General features: G+C 38.4%; 1 protein-coding gene across 2 annotated transcripts in view; it reads left to right on the top strand.

Moving 5' to 3' along the window:
- The window catches only part of ACSS3 (acyl-CoA synthetase short chain family member 3), a 181,026-nt gene that overhangs the window by 81,782 nt on the left and 79,268 nt on the right, over window positions 1–19,976 (top strand). The gene's annotated exons all lie outside the window — the stretch shown is intronic.

Below are 19,976 nucleotides of genomic sequence, written 5' to 3'. Positions count from 1 at the left end.
TGAGAGAGAAAAGATTTCTCATCTGTATGGGTAAATCCCTTTGAAAGATAGGATTTTTTAGAAACTAGGGAGGTCAAAGGAAAGTGACAGAATGTTTTTCAAGTGTGAGAAGAAAGGAACTGTCCATCAGAATTCTGTATTTATGCAAATATATTTTGAAGATAAAGGAGAAATAAAGACATTCTCAAGGGAAAGAAAAATTTGGAAAATGTGTTACCACTTTCTTATTGTTTAGTCATTAAATCGTGTCTGACCCTTTCACAACACTATGGAGTGTGAAGCCTGCCAGGCTCCTTTGTCCATGGGATTTCCCAGGCAAGAATAGTGGTGTGGGGTGCAATTTCCTATGCCCGGGGATCTTCCTGACCCAGGGATCGAACCCACGTCTCCTGCGCTTTAGGTGGATTCTTTACTGCTGAGCCACTGGAGGAGCCATAAGCCTCTCTAAAAGGGACAGCTAATGGCCAGTAGTTAATAATGAAAGACTAAGTATTTCTTATGTTTGAGAACAAAGCAAGGATGTCCACTCTCACCTCTTCATTCAATAAAGGTCCTAGTTAATTTGATAAGGCAATATATGAAAACAAAAAGAGAAACATATCAGAAAGGAAGAAATAAAATTGTCTCTATTTGCAAATGGCATGATTGTCTAGGAAATTATAAAACATATTTAAAAACCTGTAATTAATAAGTGAGTTCAGCCAGATCTCAGGATACAAGATAAACATGCAAACATCAGTGGTTTTCCTACATACTGCAGTAAACACCTTTGGCTACAAAAAGGCAACAACATCTCCTTGTAGAGATGGAACTGTTCTTTATCTTGATTATATCGTGTCCTAATTGTGATAGTAAGCTATAGTTTTGCAAGATGTTACTGATTGGGAAAGCTGTTAAGGGTACATGACATATTTCTGTATTATTTCTTACAGTTCCCTGTAAATCTAAAATTATCTCATATAAAAAACTTAATTCAGTCAGTTCAGTTCAGTCGCTCAGTCGTGTCCGACTCTTTGCGACTCCATGAATCGCACGCCAGGCCTCCCTGTCCATCTCTAACTCCCAGCGTTCACTCAAACTTATGTCTATCGAGTCAGTGATGCCATCCAGCCATCTCATCCTCTGTCGTCCCCTTCTCCTCCTGCCCCCAATCCCTCCCAGCATCAGAGTCTTTTCCAACGAGTCAACTCTTCGCATGAGGTGGCCAAAGTACTGGAGTTTCAGCTTTAGCATCTTTCTTTCCAGAGAACACCCAGGACTGATCTCCTTTAGAAAAGTTACTAAAAGAGATGTCAAAGAACAAAATTCAAACTTATTTGCATGATATGAATGATCTGTAGTCATCTGCTCTTTGCCCATCTTTAACATCTGTCTCTTGTTCTGACCTCTAATTCAGCTTCCTACTCAGCAATCCAGTCATTATTAGCACTTACATGAACAGAAAAAAGTGAAAGTGAAAGTCACTCAGTCATGTCCGACTCTTTGCCATCCATGGACTATACAGTCCATGAAATTCTGCAGGCCGGAATACTGGAGTGGGTAGTCTTTCCCTTCTCCAGGGGCTCTTCCCAACCCAGGATCGAACTGCCAGTGATTAAGTTGTCTCCTCTACTGAAATTCCACTTTTGTTCTGATCATGTAGCAGAGTGGTTCTTTTTCTTAAGGGATCAACTTGGATTTCATCTTCTCTCTGATATTTCCGTGCTTTCCTCTGGCTGATCGAAGTTCTTTATAATTGCATTATACCGTCTAGATTCCTTTGGTCTTGTGAATACAGGCCTGTGATACTGTCAACTGAGGACGGGGATGTTTGTCATTTCTGTACGTGCAGTGTCCAGCACAGTGCCTTTCAGGAAACACAGAAAATTCATTGTGTAAATGAATTTCTAAGAGGATTAATTGACAACTGGAGCATGCAGAACACAGGGCGAAAACTTGCTTGATTAATTAAAGCAAAACTAAAGTATAACGGAGTCCTGACTCATCACTAGGCCAGGAAATGAAAAAAGTCTTTATTAACTTCCACAAAATAATTGTCCCACTTGTGCCCCAATTTTAGTTTGATTGCTAAATTGACATTGTTTTATTTTAGTGTTATTATTATTTTTAATTTAGGAAACAAAAATCTTCCATTACATAATATAAATGCATTCTTTGAATAGTGAACAGAATAATTTAGTAGATCATTCATGTCTTCATAGGATTATCTTTTCTGAATAAAAATAAACTTGTAAATTTCATTGATCAAAGATTTATTTTTATTCTTAATGAATTATAGCATATTAAAACTATAGTATGAGGTAGACAGTGAATTGGTATCTGTGATGATATCTTTCCCTAGTGATGCATTTTAATTTAACAAAAATTGATGTTCTGAAGTATTAGGAGATTTGCAGCTTACTCTGTGCCAAATCATCTAGAGTACAAAAATCAGCTCATGAAACATTTCTCTTTTATTGAGTACAAATGGTTTATGATATTATGAATGAATAATTACATTAGCTGAAAAAAAATTAAAAATGGTTATAATTAAGTTGGATATTCAGTGAAACCTCCAAGTACAGAATAGTTACCCACTTGAAGCAATCTGTTTCACCATAAAACTTACAATGGATATTTAAATAAGATTTTCTTTTTTGCCACAGAGCAGCAGTCCCCAACCTTTTTGACACGAGGGACCAGTTTCGTGGAAGACAGTTTTTCCTCGGACTGGAGTTGGAGGATGGTTTCAAGTGATTCAAGCACATTATCCTTATTGTGCACTTTATTTTTATTATTATTATTATATCAGCTTCATCTCAGATGATCAGGCATTAGATCCTGGAAGCTGGGAACTCCTGCCATACAGGCCATGTAGGCCTACATGTTCCTGGTTGTCTGCTTTGATTTTAGCTTCCTGACAATTGCCAAATTTTCAACACATTCCTGTTTCTTTCAGTAAAACAAACAAACAGCAGCAAAAAAAAAAAAACAAAACCATAAATTGTTGATTCCCTGTCCCCATGCAGTTACAGCTTTCTTCATCTTGGAAGGCTCTTGCCTATACCCAATAGCTCCACTTTCTAACCTAGAACTTAACTCCACAATCCTCTCAAACTGACATCTGTCATCTTCATTTCATAATAACAGCTTTTGATAATTTCTTTAGTGACTGGAAAAGTCAGTTTTCATTCCAATCCCAAAGAAAGGCAGTACCAAAGAATGTTCAGATTACCATACAGTTGCACTCATTTCACATGCTAACAAGGTAATGCTCAAAATTCTCCAAGCCAGGCTTCAGCAGTACGTGAACGGAAAACTTCAGATGTATAAAGTGGATTTAGAAAAGGCAGAGGAACCAAAGATAAAATTGCCAACATCCTCTAGATCATAGAAAAAGCAAGGGAATTTCAGAAAGACATCTACTTCTGCTTCACTGACTGTGCCAAAGCTTTTGACTGTGTGGATCACAACAAACTGTAAAATTCTTAAAGAGGTGAGAATACCAGACCACCTTACCTGTCTCCTGAGAAACCTGAATGGAAGACAAGAAGCATCAGTTAGAACTGGACATGGAATGATGGACTGGTTCCAAATTGAGAAAGGAGTACATCAAGGCTGTGTATTGTCACCCTGCTTATTTAACTTATATGCAGAGTATATTATATGAAATGCTGGGCTGGATGACTCACAAGCTGGAATCAAGATTGCCAGGAGAAATATCAACAACCTCAAATATGCAGATGATACCATTTTAATGGCAGAAAGCAAAAAGGAACTAAAGAGCCTCTTGATAAAGGTGAAAGAGGAGAGGGGGAAAAGCTGGCTTAAAACTCAACATTCAAAAAACAAAGATGGTAGTATCTGGCCCCATCACTTTATGGCAAATAGATTGGGAAAAAGTGGAAACAGTGACAGATTTTATTTTCCTGGTCAAAATCACTGTGTATGGTGACTGCAGCCATGAAATTAATAGACGCTTTCTCCTTGGAAGAAAAGCTATGACAAACCTAGATAGTGTATTGAAAAGCAGAGCCATCACTGCCAACAAAGTTCTATATAGTTAAAGCTATGATTTTTTCCAGTAGTCATGTACGGATGTGAGAGTTGGACCATAAAGAAGGCTGAGCGCTGAGGAATTGGTGCTTTCAAACTATGAGGCTGGAGAAGACTCTCGAGAGTTTCCTGGACTGCAAGGAGATCAAACCAGTCAATCCTAAAGGAAATCAGTCCTGAATATTCATTGGAAGGACTGATGCTGAAGCTGAAGCTCCAGTGCTTTGACCACCTGTTGCAAAGAGCCAACTGTTCGGAAAAGACACTGATACTGGGAAAGATTAAGGGCAGGAGGAGAAAGGGGAGACAGGATGAGATGGTTGGATGGATCACTGATGCAATGGACATGAGTCTGAGGAAACTCAGGGAGGTAGTGAAGGACAGGGAAGCCTGGCATGCTGCAGTTCATGGGTCACAAGGAGTTAGACAGGACTTAGCATCTAAACAACAACAGCAACTAGTAATTATATTTTGCATATGCCAGTGGACATTTTCAGTCCTCTTCATATTTGACTCTTCAATGTTTGGAAGTTTTGACTTTCGTCTATCTTAGTTACTTTCTTCCCTTCTGAGGAAAACATGCTTCTATTTTTCTGATGTTACTGTTATGCTCATATCTGCTACAGGAATCTTCTGACTCGTTGCCTGAAATATATACCTCTTATCCTTTACAGCGCAGCCAAGTGTCACCTCCCCAGAGAAGCCTTCCTTGACCTCTCTGACTAGGGCAAATCTACGTAGTTTTTCTTAAGCACCTGGGTTTTTTTCCTTCTTGGTTTATGTCACCATTGCCATTTCACTTTAATTTTTATGCTCCTCTGATTTATCTACCTCTCTCTGCTCCATACTCTGTGAGGGAAGGAATCATGTTAGTGTTTGCTCACCATCGAGTCTCAGCTTCTTGTCTTGTTCGGGACAGATTTTCAGTTCTCAATAAATATTTGTTAATAAATGCCTGAATGGAGATATCAGGAAAAAAAAAAAAAACTTGATTTGTAAGTAAAGACTTTTTCCCCCCAAGAAAGGAAAAAGTAATTCTGATTTTCTCTTTAGTAGAGAACTTCATGAACAAATTAAGTAATCCATTGTATCTTTTTCAAGAAACAAAGATTTATTTTTGTTCACTGATGTGTACATATTTAATATATGCAATTCTGGAAGCCACATTGGCCTGCCCAATTAAAATATACAAACCAATTCTGAATAATTCAGCCCTTTATTTCTCATCTATAAATATTACTATTAATAGTACCTCTCTTACATGACATTAAATTGGTTAATCCATTGAAATACCTTAGGATAGTTGCCAGAATATAATTGTGCCATAAATGCTAGATATTATAAGCTACTGTTATTCAAAGCTATGAATATTTTCTTTCCCAGAATAAAATTCTACAATATAAACACCAGGCATTCATTCCCATGCAGTCCAGCCATTGTAATGCTTGAATTTTCACATATTCCGCATTTCTTCTTTCAAAGTGTTTGTCCTCCCAACTCTGACGTGGTCATCAGCACATTAGAGTCCGCTCCCTTTGGATCCCATTCATTCTCTTCTGAGCACCAGTCAAAGGAATCAGCACACGGGCATGTGTTGATCCTGCTCCTACCATCTTTGAACAATGGGCAGCAGATGTGGAAAATAACCCCGTGGTCTCTCCCCTCAAGAATCTGTCCTTTCAGAGTAGAACTTGTGATTGAAATGAGAGTGGCCTGGAAGTCTTTCATCTGCAAATAGTACAGAACATTTCATGGTTCATTATTATCCAAACATATATAACCTTTCACTTCTACTTTTTGATGGGCTTTATCAGTACAAGCTTTTAAACTGCCTGTATATCTTTGAAAACTTCAGGTCATTCAGCTTGATAGTCTCTTTTTGAATGTTCTTTTCCTGATTTCATGGGAGGAAGGAAAAGTTTAGATAGCCCTATTTTTTTTTTCTTTACAGTATGCTTAGTGTAGAAATGAACTCTGCACTCGCCTTTATTTGTGTAAAAGTTTAGTAAAATAATGTACGTGAAGTCAGTGTGAAAGCTTCAAAGAAATATTATGATATGGATATGTATCTATAAAATATATACAAAATATAGCATGTATAATATCAATTTATATGAAATAGTGACATTATCATCACCATATATACCTGGATCAAAACGTTAAAACATTTTACAGTATGAAAGTCTCATGTTGCAGAATATTGAGGATACTTCTTTGAACTACTTTCAAGTTATTTTAGTATTGAACACTCTTGTTAGGTCATCCCCAGTGTTTCCTCCATGGCTGTCATCTGCTCTGTTCGGCTTTGTGTTTGTAATCTCTGTGAAGACATCCTATGATGTATTTCCACATGTGGATGTTCTGAATTCTCAGTGCCTCCCAGGCTTCATTTTAACAGTGTAATTGTTACTTGCATGTATAGAGTTATAATCCTTTTGCAAGACATTTGCACTTCCATCTATGTTAACCTGTTTTCTTTATTGATTATCCCCTTTTCAAGGACAGAGATTTGCTTCTTTCAAGTATGAAATCTGTTCCTTTTTTTTTTAACCACAAATTGCCATAATATTGTTAACTAATATACTCCATAGGCATACACCAAAGACTTTCTCTCTTTTTCCTCGTATAATGGAAATTTATTTCTTTCTTTTAAGTATAGTATAACAACAATGTATTTTTTGTGTTTGTATGAAATAAGAAAAATGATGACTCAGTTATTACTTTGATTCAGGCTGTATAATTTTAGTATCTCAATTGGAACCGATTGTAAACCTGATGCTAGCATCTTTTAGGTTTCTTACAAGACTAGTTGTTGAAAGATTCCTTTTTTTGAGTATTTTTCTCTGTGTGTGCCTGTGTTTCATGATAGAACAGGCAAGTGCAACTATTGTCGTAGCTCCAACAACAATATTTATTGGGTACCTGTTGTGAGCGTAGCATCTTGCTAGGATTGATAGAGAAACAGAGAAAGTATCAGATGCCCTCCTTGCAATAAAAGCACTGACAATATAGTCAAAGAATTAAGAGTAGTGTAAAGGATAGAAAGCAAAATTGAAGACACCACCTAAGAAATGTATTACAGTGTGTAGAAAATGTGAAAAAATTTCCAGAAGCTACATTGAACCATTAATACTCTACATTAGATACTTGCACCTGGTTTGGTGCAATTTTCTGATGACAGAACTAAATGAAGATCAAAGAAATTAAATAAGTTGCCTTAGGTCACATACCTTGTAAATGGATTATATCCTGGCTCAAAAATCTTTCTATTAGTCCCTTAAGAGAAGTTTAGGACTAGAGTAGACAGTAAAGGTTTGTGGATGATATAGTCCAAGTAATAACAGCAGCTTCTATGGATGAGTGTTGGGTGATAGTAACTCCTCTAAGCAGTTTATATGGTTTTAATTAATTCTGTCTCCAAACTCATGGGATAAATATTTTGCCTACCTATTTACAGTTGTAGAAACTTAGTTTCGGAGACATTAAATAACTTTGCCAATAGCATAAGAGTGATGGAGCTGGGATTCGAAGCAAGGTTTTCTGGCTGCAAAGTCTCTGTCCTTGGGTTCATAATTTTGAGATGAACAGTTGGGAAACTTGAGTAGTGCAGACTAGTTTGCTCTACTATATGCCAGAACCAGAGTATCCGTGATCTGAACATAAAGGAGAAGGCAGGATGTTAGAGTGTCAGGTGGATATTGTAGGACAAAGGTAAAAAGGAAATTGAAAATAGTTGAGATGTCTTCAGCTAGGACAGCTGCTGTAGTGGCAGTTGTCAACTGAAATACTGTAGTAGGAGTGACGGCTATTGTGGAGGAGAGAACGGTACTTTTAGTTTTGGTAATGTTGAGTTTAAAGGAGCTACTCAGACATTTGTGTGGTGTTGGGAAGTGAGGTTTGAAACTCAGAAGAACTTTCAGAATTAGAGATGTGAAAGAGTTAATAATTCAGGTACCTAAAGTGATCAGGTTATGCAGCGAGGTGAAGTCTGAGAAAGGAAAGCAATATAAATTGAGGATGAGAAAGTGAAAAGTGATAAAGGAATCAGAAAGCCATTTCCTAAAACCAGTGGAGGGGAGGTCTTCCAGAAGATGAGGAATCGGTGAGCTAAGTGCTATGGAGAGAGGGCTGGCAGAACAAGACTGAAGAGAGCTTTGGCAATTTGGGTGTATGAGGGCAGTCTCCTAGGAAAGTTTGTGTGTTCATTTTATTTTTAACATGGAGAAACAAGAGCATGCTGAAGTTTGTATTTGGTAAATTATGGAACGGTGTGGAAGAGTTAGACTTTGTACAGCCTCAGGTTGAATTGCAGTATACATATTGAATACACTTTATTTTGAATACACTTTGAATTGCAGTATACATACGGAATACACTTTATTTTCTGGGCGGGAACCTGTTGGTGTAATAATGCAAGAGGCCATTTAGTTTCTCTAACAGTGAATTCTCACTCCTTGCTATGAGTAAAGAGAGCCTGAATTTGTTCCTTCATTACAGGATATAGCAGAGTGATTGCTCATCCGCATGGAGGAATTCAGAGAGGAAAGCAGTCCTGCTTTTATCTAGCCTTGAACTACCAGCTATCCTAGTGATAAATATTCTCTGATTGCTGAGAACGGTACATATGTCAGAGTCCCTAATTAGCTCAGCACTGGGTCTGTGGAATTACCGATTACTGTGCTCTGCTTCATTTACTTGGCATTAATAACTTTTGAAAGTAAGCATCTTTTTAATAACGTTTATTACCTAGGTGAAAGAAATGGTTTATCCCATTGAGGGTAAGATCGTCAAAAGTGTCAGTATGGTCAACTCTCAGAGTTGGGAAAAGGCAGGGGAAGAAAACAAACCAAAACGGACAGACCTATTTTTGATTGTTTAAAACTCTATTGAGGTATAATTGGCGAATAAAATTTAGGCTGTCTGATATATGTGTGCATCATAAGGGCTTCCCAGGCGGCTCAGTGGTAGACTCCACCTGCCAATGCAGGAGATGCAAGAGACGCAGTTTCCATCCCTGGGTCAGAAAGATTCCCCGGAGGAGGAAATGCTAACCCACTCCGGTATTCTTTCCTGGAGAATCCCATGCACAGAGAAGCCTAGCAGGTTACAGTCCATGGGGTCGCAGACAGTCAGACATGACAGCTGAGCGTGCATGCCTGCATGTACCTTATGAAGGGATTTCTCCCATTTGCTTAACTAAAATGTCTCACATATTAATCATTCTTTTCCTGTTGAGAATATTTAAATTCTACTCTTAACAAATTTCAGTGATATGGTATTGTCAACTGTTAGTCACTATATTATATATTAGATCCCCAGGTGCTATTCACCTTATGGCTGAAAGTTTGTACAAAAGGGACAGATCTAGATGAGGTTATAGATCAACATATGCAGCCTGAATGTAGGCATGGAGAAGTCTTACCTTTTCAGGCTGGAAGCTAGAGCCTATCCTTCCTAACCGAAGAAAGGCAAGGACTCAAACCTGAGGAACTGCAACTCTGTGGTATCTACCACAGGAGATAGTGAAGAGGGATTGTCAAAATAGCAAATGTATTCAAAGCATTAATTTGAACCACATGAAACTTCTGATATTTGACTGGCTTTGATTTACAAAAATGGCAAATTCTTGTAATCAAAATAATAGGGGGATAAAGAAGACAGTGTGGTTGGGGACCTCAGACAGGGCACTAAGTTTGGATTTTTGAGACTATTTGCAGCCCTTTGTAAAAGTGGATTAAGAGGGTAGCAATAGGGAGGCTTATCCACCCTGTTGGGGGGAAAATGAACTGAGTTATGATCATCTGCCCTCTAGCTTCATCAAGCTGTTTCTCAGAGTGAAACAAAATCTTAAAGAGATTTTACCTAGAAACCTAGGGATATATGTAGAAATCTTTTGGTTATGAAGGATTTCAGAAACTGATAAAAGCAATTGACTTCCTTCCCTAGGAAAAAGAGCATATACACATTAAAAAAATCAGAATATTTATGAACCCCTCTGAAATTCAGATCAGAAACCCTTCATTTAAAGATAAAGGTATATTGCTTTCAAGCAGTAATAAAACCAAAGTAAAACCCCAAACTAAAACTTAATTTTCAGTGGTCTCTGGACAACACATTAACCTCTGCTGAGCAGGGGTTAATTGTTTCATCTTTGTGGATAAGGCAGTTTTACACAGGGTGCTAAGTCTACAAATCATGATATATAGATATAGATATAGGTATCTCCAGTCTGGAATCTGATTTAGGGATCAAGGCATAAGTAATTGGGGGAATAAGGCATTTCTCTTTGATTGTTTTCTCAGTAAATGGCCTCCTATTATCAGATTTCACTTATATCAATATATTCTTTTTATCAATACTTAGATTGGCTCATTTACTGATAACAAATGGAAAAAAGCAGCAAAATTTAGTGTTAAATTCTAGGCTCTTCTACTGGGATAACCAGGCATGTAGATAGCGAAAAAATAGCCTAGCCTTAGGTAATGTGTTCAATTGTTTCAGTCATGTCTGACTCTTTTGCAACCCCATGGACTGTGTACCCTGCCAGGCTCCTCTCTTCATGGGATTTTCCAGGCAAAAATACTGGAGTGGATTGCCATGTCCTCCTCCAGGGGATCTTCCTGACCCAGGGATCAAACCTGGGTCTCCTGCAACTCCTGTATTGGCAGGCGAATTCTTTACCACTGGGCCACCAGAGAAGCCTTAGGTAATGCTTAATCTAAGGACTAGGCATTGGTTTCTCAATCCTGGCTGTGGATTATATTAATAATTACTTTGAGGACACATAAAACATAACAATATCCAACCCCATATCAAGGCTGATTAGATCAGACTCTCAAGGAGTGGCGACCAGGCATTGGTACCTTTCAAAGGAATTCTGAGAAGTTCTAATGTATATTTAGTTGTGGCAATCACTGGTTTAGAATTGATTTAGATGGTGGTATGGATATAATGGGGGCTTCCCTGGTGGCTCAGCAGTAAAGAATCTTCCTGCAGTGCAGGAGACCCGGGTTCAGTCCCTTGGTTGGGAAGATCCCCTGAAGGAGGACATGGCAATGTACTCTAACACTCTTAGAGAATCCCATGGACAGAGGAGCCTGGCAAGCTGCAGTCCTTAGGGTCGCACAGAGTCGGACATGACTGGAGTGACTAAGAAGCAGCAGCAACATGGATACAATGAAGGAAAGCAAGATAAAAGCATATCCTCACAGGTGAAGCCCATGGACTGGTGAAAAATCTCTAGCAAATAGAGTTAGTCGATATAATTTTTTAGTTATTAAATTGTCTTTATAGGTATATTTACTCCCTGGGTCAGGAAGAAGGAAATGGCAACCCACTCCAGTACTCCTGCTTGGAAAATCTCATGGACGGAGGAGCATAGTAGGCTACAGTCCATGGGGTCACAGAAATTGGACATGACTCAGCAACTAAACAAAAACAAAGCATATAGTCACTTGGCACATATTTCAGAGCTCACAAAAGAGTAAAGAGCATGCATCTCCGTGTTCTCTGTGCTCAGCTATCCAATTTCTCTTACTTGGAAGCAGTCAATCTCTTGTTTACAGTAGTTCATTCATGTATAAACCGCATCTTTTCTTTTTGTCTAAAAACAGCCTTGTGCAAATGGTATGCACACTAGTCTATGTTTGGCTTTTTCACTAAATAATATACCCTGGAGAATTGCTTATGTGTTGACAAGTCTCCAGTTTAGATTTTGCATGTCCAAACTCGTATCCCTTGATAAAGGCACCAGGCATGTCATAGGAACTCAACAAATGCTATCGCCAATTTCATCATTCTCCCAAAATAAATCAGCCAACTCTGCTGCACCTGTCTCCTGAAATGAAATTCAGGAGTAGTCCATAAGGGGTTTTTGCTGTCTTCACTTTCAAACTGCAGTAAAAACATGCCTTCGATGACATTCTCAGAAGTAGTGTTCAAAAAGAGACCAAGTGTATTTCAAATCTTGCCACAAAAAGAGGCAAAAACTGTAGTTGACTCAAAAATGTTATGTCAGAGTCTAAGAAATCATACATACTCTTGACCCCCAAGCCTTGAATAAAATGAAATCATAGGATTAGTAATTAAGTCAATTAAATTTTTTTTTGCTCAAAAATTTAATATTTAAGTATACCTTTGTTTTAAGTTGTTGTATTCCACAGTCTTCTGTGTTGAAAAATTAAGCTATTGGAAACTGTGTGAGAAGTCTAGATACTACCTTTTTCTGACTCTGAACTTACACTTGTAGTGCATTAATATTAACACCTTGAAGCAGTAAGGCCTAGATGGTTTGTAAGTGAAGCTTAATTTTATGATATTTGGTGTCTAAGAAAACTGTCACATTCTCCATGCTTTGTACCATTGCTAACCACAATGTGTAAATATAAGCAGTTGACATTTTATAAATCTCCGATGTTAAAAATTCATGATTTGTAACAGCTGAAAGCTCATAATCTCTGCTTTGCCATTTAGCGATTGCTTCCTGCCTTTGTTTTCTGGGTAGCAACCAAAACACTGTAGACTTCAGAGGAAGGAAATCAAAGCAAATGGTAATGACATTGACTGAATTTTAAAGAGATTTTCAGTTATTGCTACCTTTTAGCTGTATTACTGCTTTGGATGTGTGTGTTTGTTGAAAATTCCTATAATCTTAGACTCTTCTTGTTTTAAAATTGAATGGGTTTGGGACTATTGCCCCTTATTGAATATGCAAGTTCTGGAGTCAGTGTCTCCAAGCAACTCAGCATGCTTAGTGTATTAATGGTTAATTTTTAAAAGCATTGTAAAGGAGTTGTATTACTTATGTGTGCATGGATGTGTATATGTGCACGTGAGCCAATGATGTACAGGAGGGGAGGAGCGGAGAGTATTCCATCAAATCAATAAGCTGTTTGATTATTATTAAGTCATTTTCATTTAGAGTTTGTGGCTCAGGAGGCTTACTAGCTTTGCTTCAGTTTTCTGAAGCTACTAGTGTTGAAGATATACGGGTCCTATGTTTGTCATGATGGTCTTTTCCATTTATTAGACACAAAATAGCTTACAGCACCTACTATGTAATTTTTAATAGTATTACTACATGAAATTGAAGATGTTAGTCACTCAGTCATGTCTGACTCTTTGCAGCCTCATGGACTGAAGCTTGCCAGCCTGTCCAGGCTCCTCTGTCTACTGAAGTGGGTAGCCATCCTCTTCTCCAGGGGATCTTCCCAACCCAGGGATTAAACCCATATGTCCTGCATGGCAGGTGGATTCCTTACCATCTGAGCCACCATGTCCTCTGTAACCCCCCATAATTACTAGAGTATAAGTTCCTTTAGAGCAGGACCTTTCCTGGCTTGTTCAAAAAATTATTCCTAGGATTTTGAAGAGTATCTAGCCCATAGTAGATGACCAATAAATATTCATTAAATTAATGAATATGTTAGCACAGTCTAATGTATTATGATTGTATGAAACAATGGTTTCTGATGACAGATCTTATTTTGTGCTCTCTTGTATTTGCTGAGCTGTTACATCATTCAGAACCTAATGTTTATGTTAATCAGCAGGCTGTTTTGGGAAACAATAATTTCTTTGATATAACATATTTATATCAAGATTTGAGATTGAATAGAAGTTTTAAGAAAGTAAATAAATTCATAAATATTAAAGTAATTCTGAAATAAGGAATTCACAGTCATGAACTCCTTATTGCAAAATTCAGACTTCAATTGAAGAAAGTAGGGAAAACCACTAGACCATTCAGGTATGACCTAAATCAAATCCCTTACGATTATACAATGGAATTGACAAATAGATTTAAGGGATTAGATCTGATAGACAGAGTGCCTAAAGAACTATGGATGGAGGTTCATGACGTTGTACAGGAGGCAGGGATCAAGACCATCTGCAAGAGAAAGAAATGCAAAAAGGCAAAATGATTATCTGAGGAGTATAACCTTACAAATAGCTGAGGAAAAAAGAGAAGCTAAAGGCAAAGGTGACTGCAGCCATGAAATAAAAAGACGCTTACTCCTTGGAAGAAAAGTTATGACCCACCTAGACAGCATATTACAAAGCAGAGACATTACTTTGCCAATAAGGTCCGTCTAGTCAAGGCTATGGTTTTTCCAGTCATGTATGGATGTGAGAGTTGGACTATAAAGAAAGCTGAGTGCCGAAGAGCTGATGCTTTTGAACTGTGGTGTTGGAGAAGACTCTTGAGAGTCCCTTGGACTGCAAGGAGATCCAACCAGTCCATCCTAAAGGAAATCAGTCCTGGGTGTTCATTGGAAGGACTGATTTTGAAGCTGAGACTCCAATTATTGGCCACCTGATGCGAAGAGCTGATGCATTTGAAAAGACCCTGTTGCTGGGAAAGATTGAAGGTGGGAGGAGAAGGGGCTGACAGAGGATGAGAGGGTTAGATAGCATCACAGACTCAATGGACATGAGTTTGAGTAAACTCTGGGAGCTGGTGATGGACAGGGAAGCCTGGCGTGCTGCAGTCCATGGGGTCGCAGAGTCAGACACGACTGAGTGACTGAAGTGCTATTGATACTGAAAGGCAAAGGAGAAAAGGAAAAGTATACCCATCTGAATGCAGAGTTCAAAAGAAGAGCAAGGAGAGAGATGAAAGCCTTCCTCAGTGATCAATGCAAAGAAACAAAGGAAAACAATAGAATGGGAAGGAGATCTCTAGATCTCTTCAATAAAATGAGAGACACCAAGACACCATTTCATGCAAAGATGGGCACAGTAAAGGACAGAAATGGTATGGGCCTAACAGAAGCAGAAGATAGTAAGGAGAGGTGGCAAGAATACACAGAAGAACTATACAAAAAACATCTTCATGACCCAGATAAACACAATGGTGTGATCACTCATCTAGTCCCTGGCATCCTGGAGTGTGAAGCCAAGAGGGCCTTAGGAAGCATCACTACGAACAAAGCTAGTGGAGGTGATAGAATTCCAGTTGAGCTATTTCAAATCCTGAAAGATGATGCTGTGAAAGTGCTGCACTCAATATTCCAGCAAATTTGGAAAACTCAACAGTGGCCACAGGACTGGAAAAGGTCAGTTTTCATTCCATTCCAATCCCAAAGAAAGGCAATGCCAAAGAATGCTCAAACTACTGAACAATTGCACTCATCTCACATGCTAGCAAAGTAATGCTCAAAATTCTCCAAGTCAGGCTTCAATAGTATATGAACCGTGAACTTTCAGATGTTCAAGCTGGTTTTAGAAAATGCAGAGGAACCAAAGATCAAGTTGCCAACATCCGCTGGATCTTCAAAAAAGCAAGAGAGTTCCAGAAAAACATCAACTTTATTGACTACACCAAAGCCTTTGACTGTGTGGATCACAACAAACTATGCAAAATTCTTAAAGAGATGGGAATACTAGACCACTTTGCCTGCCTCCTGAGAAATCTGTATGCAGATCAAGAAGCAACAGTTAGAACTGTACATGCAACAACAGACTGGTTTCAAATCTGGAAAGGAGTACATCAAGGCTGAATATTGTCACCCTGCTTATTTAGTTTATATGCAGAGTACATCATGCAAAATGCCGGGCTGGAAGAAGTACAAGCTGGAATCAAGATTGCTGGGAGAAATAGAAATAACATCAGATATGCAGATGACACCACCCTTATGGCAGAAAGCGAAGAACTAAAGAGCCTCTTGATGAAAGTGAAAGAGAAGAGTGAAGAAGCTGGCTTAAAACTCAACATGCAGAAAACTAAGATCATGGCATCCAGTCCCATCTCTTCATGGCATATAGATGGGGAAACAATGGAAACAATAAGAGACTTTTTCGGGATAGTCTCCAAAATCACTGCAGATGTTGACTGCAGCTATGAAGTTAAAAGATGCTTGCTCCTTGGAAGAAAATCTATGAGCAACCTCTACAGCATTAAGTCAGGCTTCAATAGTATATGAACCGTGAACTTCAGATGTTCAAGCTGGTTTTAGAAAAGCAGAGGAACCAGAAATCAAATTGCCAACATCCGCTGGATCATGGAAAAACAAAAGGATTCAGAAAACATCTATTTCTGCTTTTTATTATTATGCCAAAGCCTTTGACTGTGTGATCACAATAAACTGTGGAAAATTCTGAAGAGATGGGAATACCAGACCACCTGATCTGCCTCTTGAGAAACCTGTATGCAGGTCAGGGAAGCAACAGTTAGAACTGGACATGGAACAACAGACTGGTTCCAAAAGTGAAAAAAAAAGTTGACAAAGCTCAACATTCAGAAAATAAGATCATGGCATCTGGTCCCATCACTTCATGGGAAATAGATGGAAACAGTGGAAACAGTGTCAGACTTTATTTTTCTGGGCTCCAAAATCACTGCAGATGGTGACTGCAGCCATGAGCTGAAGTGCTATTGATACTGAAAGGCAAAGGAGAAAGGAAAAGTATACCCATCTGAATGCAGAGTTCAAAAGAAGAGCAAGGAGAGAGATGAAAGCCTTCCTCAGTGATCAATGCAAAGAAACAAAGGAAAACAATAGAATGGGAAGGAGATCTCTAGATCTCTTCAATAAAATGAGAGACACCAAGACACCATTTCATGCAAAGATGGGCACAGTAAAGGACAGAAATGGTATGGGCCTAACAGAAGCAGAAGATAGTAAGGAGAGGTGGCAAGAATACACAGAAGAACTATACAAAAAACATCTTCATGACCCAGATAAACACAATGGTGTGATCACTCATCTAGTCCCTGGCATCCTGGAGTGTGAAGCCAAGAGGGCCTTAGGAAGCATCACTACGAACAAAGCTAGTGGAGGTGATAGAATTCCAGTTGAGCTATTTCAAATCCTGAAAGATGATGCTGTGAAAGTGCTGCACTCAATATTCCAGCAAATTTGGAAAACTCAACAGTGGCCACAGGACTGGAAAAGGTCAGTTTTCATTCCATTCCAATCCCAAAGAAAGGCAATGCCAAAGAATGCTCAAACTACTGAACAATTGCACTCATCTCACATGCTAGCAAAGTAATGCTCAAAATTCTCCAAGTCAGGCTTCAATAGTATATGAACCGTGAACTTTCAGATGTTCAAGCTGGTTTTAGAAAATGCAGAGGAACCAAAGATCAAGTTGCCAACATCCGCTGGATCTTCAAAAAAGCAAGAGAGTTCCAGAAAAACATCAACTTTATTGACTACACCAAAGCCTTTGACTGTGTGGATCACAACAAACTATGCAAAATTCTTAAAGAGATGGGAATACTAGACCACTTTGCCTGCCTCCTGAGAAATCTGTATGCAGATCAAGAAGCAACAGTTAGAACTGTACATGCAACAACAGACTGGTTTCAAATCTGGAAAGGAGTACATCAAGGCTGAATATTGTCACCCTGCTTATTTAGTTTATATGCAGAGTACATCATGCAAAATGCCGGGCTGGAAGAAGTACAAGCTGGAATCAAGATTGCTGGGAGAAATAGAAATAACATCAGATATGCAGATGACACCACCCTTATGGCAGAAAGCGAAGAACTAAAGAGCCTCTTGATGAAAGTGAAAGAGAAGAGTGAAGAAGCTGGCTTAAAACTCAACATGCAGAAAACTAAGATCATGGCATCCAGTCCCATCTCTTCATGGCATATAGATGGGGAAACAATGGAAACAATAAGAGACTTTTTTCGGGGATAGTCTCCAAAATCACTGCAGATGTTGACTGCAGCTATGAAGTTAAAAGATGCTTGCTCCTTGGAAGAAAATCTATGAGCAACCTCTACAGCATTACTTTGCCAACAAAGGTCCATCTAGTCAAAGCTATGGTTTTTCCAGTAGTCATGTGTGGATGTGAGAGTTGGACTATAAAGAAAGCTGATTGCTAAAGAATTGATGCTTTTGAACTGTGGTGTTGGAGAAGACTCTTGAGAGTCCCTTGGACTGCAAGGAGATCCAACCAATCCATCCTAAAGGAAATCAGTCCTGAATATTCATTGGAAGGACTGATGATGAAGCTGAAACTCCAATACTTTGGCCACCTGATACAAAGAACTGACTCATTTGAAAAGACCCTGATGCTGGGAAAGATTGAAGGCGGGAGGAGAAGGGGATGACAGAGGATGAGATGGTTGGATGGCATCACCAACTCAGTGGACATGAGTTTGAGAAAGCTCCGGGAGTGAGTGATGAACAGGGAAACCTGACGTGTTGCAGTCCATGGGGTTGCAAAGAGTTGGACACAACTGAGCGGCTGAAAGAACTTGAATTCCATAATAAAAAAATATCACTCATTGCCTCATGTTCTTCTGAGGAATAGACAATCTAATGCAAGATAACTGAACCTTTCGTAGTTCAACTAACTTACAAAAAAGTGTGAGCTTTTATTCATCACTTCCATTAGTATCCTAATTGTAATGACATGTTATCATCATTTTTTATGCTTAATAAATATAATATTAATGGAATTTTGTTTGATGCAGGGTCAGAATTTATTATCTATAAAAATATGGTACAGTTTTAACTATTATTTCTAAGGAACTATTGTTTCATTATCCTTGGATATAATTAATTTGAAGGTGCTGTAAAATACAATAAATAGTGTCCCGTGTGTAGGTCGTCACTGTGGTGTAGCATTTTCTTGGTGACTAATGTCACTCTTCAGTGAGTATACTATCATTGTCTCGTGACACTGGCGCTGTAGTAGAATTCAACTCAAATTGGCTATAAAATAACCTTCTTCAGTAGAGGTCAAACCACTTTAAAATATTATCTCAGTGCTTTTAGCTTATCAAAGACTTATTGGAAAAGCAATTTATTCTTATTTGGCAGACAAGAAAATGGCAGCATTGACAGGGCAAGCCAATTGTGTAAGGTCAGTTGAAAAATCATTTATATGAGGGTGAGGTGAAGTTTCCAAGGTTACAGTCTACTGCCCCCGGTGATCAGTGCCTAAGACAGACTGAAGAAGTAAAAGTCAAATCTTTACCTGCCTTGGTTAGAAATAATAAAGTTGGTGCTGATATGCTCATGCCTTCAAAATGTATAAGTTAAATTACATACCTGAGTTGCCAGAATGTATTTGGCAGCTTTTTCTACTACATCAATGTGTTGACCTGCGATGGTAATGAAATCCTACGATGGTAGTGAAATAAATTAAAATCAGGTTTTCAGGGTAGTTGTGATAATAAAAATGAATTTCTAATTGCAAGAAGTATCTTTGGTATTTAAAGAGCAAAAGGAGAAGTAACAATAAAATAAAGAGGTAATTAAAAAAAGGAAAGTATAACTATATTAAAGAATATTGAGAATAACTTTAAAAAATATGTGAAAACTAAATAGTACCCTAGGAGAGATCCAATTAGAAGTGGATAGTGAATCAAAATTATTAAACGGCTATCATATCATACTTATGATAAATGTCATATCATTATCCACTTTTATTAGTTGTTTGGGGAGACCTCTAAGTTGGCTTCTAGCAAATTCTTCCCTTTCACTTTTCACTTTCATACATTGGAGAAGGAAATGGCAACCCACTCCAGTGTTCTTGCCTGGAGAATCACAGGGACGGGGGAGCCTGGTGGGTTGCCGTCTGTGGGTCACACAGAGTCGAACACAACTGGGGTGACTTAGCAGCAGCAGCAAATTCTTTCCTTCCTCCCTCCCTCCCTCCTTCTTTCTTTTTCTCTTCTTTTCTTTGCTTACGATAGCTCAGTGTTTCCCAAGTGTGTTTTCCAGGATATAAGGTCCAAAGGATGCTCATATGCTCTTCAGTCTTCAAGAAATGGTCCAAAATAGGAAACCTATTTATCTCAACCACTTCCAAAAGGATTTGATTGTGAAATATACATTATATACATATAAACATTCCAGGACCTGACTTCAGAAACAAAGGAAGAAGTACCAGTGATGAGAATGGATTGAGGAATGAAGGAATATAGTTGAACCAACATAGATTTTATGGGATACTTTGATTTTTTACAGAATTACTGA

Source organism: Bos mutus, chromosome 5, assembly GCF_027580195.1.
Source record: "Bos mutus isolate GX-2022 chromosome 5, NWIPB_WYAK_1.1, whole genome shotgun sequence".
Taxonomy (NCBI): Eukaryota; Metazoa; Chordata; class Mammalia; order Artiodactyla; family Bovidae; genus Bos; species Bos mutus.
This window is presented reverse-complemented; position numbering and strand designations above follow the sequence as displayed.